The sequence below is a fragment of the Lycium barbarum genome, chromosome 3 (assembly GCF_019175385.1).
Source record: "Lycium barbarum isolate Lr01 chromosome 3, ASM1917538v2, whole genome shotgun sequence".
In the NCBI taxonomy this organism is placed as follows: Eukaryota; Viridiplantae; Streptophyta; class Magnoliopsida; order Solanales; family Solanaceae; genus Lycium; species Lycium barbarum.
This window is the reverse complement of record NC_083339.1, coordinates 39,465,473-39,471,512: the sequence shown is the minus strand read 5'-3', so window position 1 is coordinate 39,471,512 and position 6,040 is coordinate 39,465,473.

Sequence of the window (6,040 nt, the reverse complement as noted above, 5' to 3'; positions counted from 1 at the left end):
TTAAATTATATACAACTTTCATTTTTGGTGTTTTTTCAAATTCCAAACTTATAATGGTGCTTTGGCCTCTTCAAGTCAGATCGTCCGAAAACATCTCCATAAATCATTCTTTTGAAGGGTTTATGCCCACATCTGGCTTAAGGGTCCTTCTTAGGACTTGCTCCGCTTCCCATGTACTACTCATATAATACTGTCTTCATCCTTAATCGTTGTATGACTTTGCTCTTCTTTGAGCTCATACTAAGCCGTCTGCGATCTTGGTAGCACGAAATTTTCCGGGGTGTAACATCCTCCCCCCCTTGGAAACATTCGTCTTCGAATGTCATAGTTTGTAAACCCACGACATCATCTTTGATTCCCCAGAGCGGTTATCCTCCCCTTAGAGTCCAATTACCATGTGCTTCAACTATAAATTGGGTCAGTACCTTCTCGTCCCTTCTTAACTCTTTTATTGCACTCAGTCGACTTCTTTCGCTTCTTTTCCCCCATGTACATAATTAGGAATTAACTAATATCCCACTCTCGTTCTGCTTCTATTACCGTAGTTTTGCCTTTCCATGCCATAACTACCCGTCGTTTTGCAAGTACTCCCTTTTTCTCACTCCTTTCTTCCCTCTTAATGGGCAACTACCTTTCTCATTTACGACGCCCTCTTTGCGTTTACTCCTTTGGTGCCATCTCGGGCTATCCTTTTTATACCCGTTGATCTTAGATATACACTGTACCGACTTCTTGTAGTTCATTAGTCAGGCTCTCTAATCCTTTACATCCTTGTCACTATCTCTCTTACCCTTACATTCCAAATGCTTATCCAACATTACTTTGTCGCTAGTGAGCATAATAGTTATGTTCCTTAAGATATTCTCCCCAGTTCCTTTCCAAGACCAGTTATCTCAATATCCAAAATACGTACATAATGTTTCTTCACAATTTATTATCCTTCGCAGTACAGTTACACTTATGGAAACTCATAATCCGAGTTCAAACTAATTTCATAGCTCACAACATCTTTGAGCTCCTGCCACAACTTTTCCTTTAACTTCCTTCCCTCACATCTCGCGATATAATCCCAGAAGCATAGGACTACGGCAATTCTTACTCCATTATGACTCTCTTGCAACGTAAATATGTTTATCTTCGATTTCCTTGTATCGGCGATCACTTCGTCAGTCGTTATTCCTTGTTGGCTTTCCGGTTTGGCCTTCTTGTAATTGTAGTTGGGCATAACTTCACATTGATGGTTCTTATAATTCCATAGTATAGTCTCTCATGTTCAGCATAATTAGGGATTCGCGAGATGTTTTCTAATATTCGGTGGTACGACTCTCTTTCCATTCATAAGAACAACGTTCTTCCCTTTCTTCGAAAATTGCCAAACTACCAATCGTTGTTCCTTTTACTACAATTGTTATCCCTTCCGGGGCTAAAATTCCCTTTTGTCATCATCCTAAGTATCCTTTGGGTTCGTCATCCTCTCCTTCATCCTCTGTGAACTTAGCTTGTAGACCTTTCTTGCTCTCTTTATTACCCTTTAGGACATGTCGCTGCATACTTAGGTATGGCGCAATACCTCCCGATACAAGGGATTCAAGCCATGGTCTAGAAATGTCATAGCTCATGTCGGCGTGATGCGTTCTCTTGAGTTGTTTTCCATACTTCCTTCCTATACCTGCCCCATGGCACACTTATTTTCAATTCGTTTCTGCTTCTTTCTGATACCTTCTTGATACGCCAATTTTCCTCAAGCTTTGGCCTCGAGCTAATAAATTTCTTCTTCTGGAGCTTGAGAACGTCATAATTCCTTTCAAGTCTAATATGCTCTCCCCCCCCCCCCCCCCTTTTTTAAGGAGGTCCTTATACACCAATAGCCTTCGAGTATCCATCGCCTTCGATAATTATTTTCCGCCCTTTACGATCTTCTTAAGGTCGGAGTTCCGTCGTCGTATGGTTTGACTTATCTATCTTTTTGCTAGTTACAATCTTGTATTCAATCGGAATACTCGTAAGGGTCAGATCCAGTTCCGATGCCTTCTTTACCGTCTTTCCATACCTCTGTCTTTTGTGGCTAATGATTTCCTGGACCAACAGGTTAATGGGGACATCGGGGTTCACTACGTCCTTTACCAAATGTTCGATTATACCATACTCTTTTATCTCTTATCTTTCTTCCCAACTCTATTTATAACATCTCCAAAATTCTTCTTACCCTGAGTTCTCCTTCTGTTTATGTCTATACTATACCATCCCGTAACTATTCCATACCCTTCCATCCACTACCAGTCCTTTCACCCGTTTAGCTCATTTACTCGTAATTCTTCTTAACTACGCGTTTGTGTTGCAGCTGTGCATCAAAGTTTTCCTATTGTTCTGCTATTTCTTGCTCTTAGCACGGGATTCTTACAGTTTACACTTTCTCCATCCTCATTCGTCGAGCTTTTATCTGTCTTTCTGATGCTACAGCCGGGTTGTCTTCCATGTACGTTCCTCACATTTCATTCTATTTCCTCTGTGATTGAATCTCTCGGTCTTTACAGGAATTCTTGTCCCATGTCATTAATTTTCTAATCATTTGTGTCGCCCCATCATCCTCGTTCTTATCTCGATGATTGATCAGTTTCCTACAGCTAAATCGTTAAAGTATCCTTCTTACTCCCGTGGTTAAAGATTTTCAGTAACTTTACTCCTAAATGCTCTCCTCCCTTCTTCATGTTATAACATTGACCCTAAAGTTCATATAATATCCTTTTAGAGTTGCAGATCCGTTTTATTTCCAAATCACCTTTTGGGAGAGCTTTCTCCTTTTCCAAGGTGATTATGTCTGCTTGGCCGTGCCTTTATTTCTTCGATTACCTCTCAAGAACTGGGAATCCCTTAACATTGTTACCGAACCTGCTTATTCTTCCTCACTTCCCCTTCCTATTCGTGGTTACTTCCCCTCAGTCCCATTTACCAATATTTGTTCCTCTAATCCTGTACGTTCATTTCTTGTCCGTGCTACCATACCCTATTCCTTTCACATACGTACTTTCAAATTTTATCTAAATAGTCCCTTGCCTTGCCCGTCGTCTCTCTCAGAAGCTTCATTCACCCTCGTCTCTTACATTTTTTTTCGACATTTTGATATTTTTACCTTCCATATACTCACTTTCTTCCTTTCTTGGATATTATTGCATTAGAACTTTCCAAACCTAACCTGTAATGAAAATAACAACAGCTTACCTGGTAACTTTTGTCACTTGAACTTCATTACCCTGTTCGATTAATGCCTTCAATATACCGCAACGTCGGTTGCTGGGATACACATACCCATTGATACAACCACATATGGGATATCATACGCATACACATATATTTTCTAGCACCTTGCTTACAAGTACTTCCGAATACTTTTCAAACCTATCCAAATTCTAAAGCTGTGATGCACCTTCTTTCTCTTTGTCGATCTAGTCCACCTCATCCTTCACGATCTTTTAGAGTTTCCAAGCACTCTGCATACTCCAATTTCCATTAGGCTACTCTAATTTCCCATCTGCCTCTTATGTCTAACTTTGTAGGATTTTTAGTACATTTCCCAGGGGTCACCCATCCTAGTATTTCTCTCACCCCAACACGCTTAACCTTAAAACTCTGATAAAATATGGTGCGTTAGTGCTGGTATGATCGCACACACCTTACTGCATTACCTTCATCACATAATATAAAGCAAATTTAAGTCTTAACAGGTACCAAAACACTCTGGTAATGCATCTCCCTTCGAATTAGAAAGGATCTCTTACTCTTCCAACTACACAAATACTATTTTGGCCTTTTCAATCCTCAATATTCACCTTTCATCTGTGTGTATGACTACCTTTCATCCTAGATTTCAGGATTCCTAATGGTGGCGAAAACACCTTGGTCGCCGTTACTTATAAATACCTAGTTATCGGTCCCTTTAGGATTTCCGCTCGCCGCTATTAAGTAATAATCTACAGCAAAGGCACATACATAGGAAATTCCAATAAAGACTCATATACCTGTAGTCGATCGGTCTCTAGTCTGATCTGGTGGACTATAAAGTGACGTGTGCTCTTCGCCATTGTCTACCCACCATCTGCTCGTCTGGCCTTCATCATCTCTCTTATCTGTGTCACACCATAACCTTACCAGGGTGCGATGGGCACCCGACCCTTAGTTAGGGCCGAGCGAACCCGCAGACTCTTATTACATACATGATCTCTTTGGACTTTTAAATCAAATACAAATGAAATTCATAGTAAATGCTTTCAGAATATTCTTTTCATCTTTCTTTAATCAAATAAAATCTGTAACCACATGGACTTTATAACATAACACAAAATGACACACCGGCTGATGGAGCCGCTTACAGACTGACTTCCAATACCCACGACTCTGTCTGCAAAGTCTCTAACATTTATCAGAAATCATAACACATATACTCTGACTCGGCAGCACTCCAGGAGCAAGTGGAGCTTGCCAACGCCGCTGGAACATCTTCTATATTGACTTCTACTCATCTGGGTGTACCTGCGCGACATGAAACGCAGCCCCTGAAGAAAGGGGGTCAGTACGGAATATGTACTGAGCATGTAAAGCATGAAATACAGAAAACAGAACCATAATCGAAACGAACAGTACAAGAGTGAGTACATTATCCAGATTACCAAAGCGCTTATTTTCCAATCACAAATCGTGTATGCAGATGTCATATGTCAGAAAACGTACAGATCCAGAATATCAGAATGATTGTTTCCCAAGCACAGATCATATATGCCGAAGTCATATGTCAGAAGAAGTACAGATCCAGAGTGTCAGAATGTTTGTTTTCCAGACACATATTATGTATATCAGAATCTTATATCGTATGTGTGCATATAACAGATCCCAGCCCTCTCGTGAGGGACGCAGTGAACAGAATCATATAACAGATCCCGACCCTTGGTAAGGGACGCGGTGAACAAAATCATCATATGCCAAAATCATATATCATATATGCATGTAACAGATCCCGGCCCTTTAGTGAGGGACGCGGTGAACAGAATTATCAATGCATGTCAGAATCATATACCATATGTGCAGATAACAGATCCCGGCCCTCTATTGCGGAACGCGGTGAACAGAATCATCATGTGCCATCCCGGCCGCCATCCCAATATCATCATATACAGATATACATATAACAGAACCCGGCCCACAAGGGAGAGGGACGCGGTGAACAATGCACAGGAAGGCGCACGATAACAGAACCTGGCCCGGGACGCAGTGAATAACATACTGAGACTTGCACGAACAGAGTAGTGCGAAACCATATGCACACAAATCCAGACTCGATAGATACATACACTTACTGAGGTTCGAAGGATCATAAACACGTTTCAAGTCAATCGGAGTTAGTATATGAAAGTTACAGACATTTTTACCACAGAACTTTTACGAACATTTCAAAGCAAATCCAAGATCTTTTACGAAAGTTAGGGACATTTTACTACAGAAACCTTTTTGAACGTTCCAGAAGCTATTTTTAGAAAATCAAAGCAACAATCATATTAGGTACCTTTTGAATATCGTTATGGATCGAATCAAATAAAGCTTTTGGAACCATATGTACGTATCAAAATAAATCAAAGACTCAACAGAATAATCAAACGTGCTATCAAAATCCAGACATTAGTCATACCAATATCTCTCTAATACCATACGGAAATATATCAAACAGAACTTCGGACATTAACACATACAGAACTCTTTTAGGAACAAAACTCTTCATGCTCATCTCGTTGTTCAATCCTATAACAAGATCGATCATATGGAATATACTCATATCAAGAAGTGAATAAGAATCGTAAACAAACTCAGAATCAAAGAATAGAGTAATCCCCAGAGTACATATCATACCTTATTTGGCTCTAGGACATGCCAAAAGAAAGAAAGGGTAAGCCTTACATACCTGTTCGACCGCTTATAAGCTACGCTTATTTGTCCAAGCTTATAAGTATACATTTAAAAGGAATTTATGCTAATGTTAGCCTTTTCGTCGCAC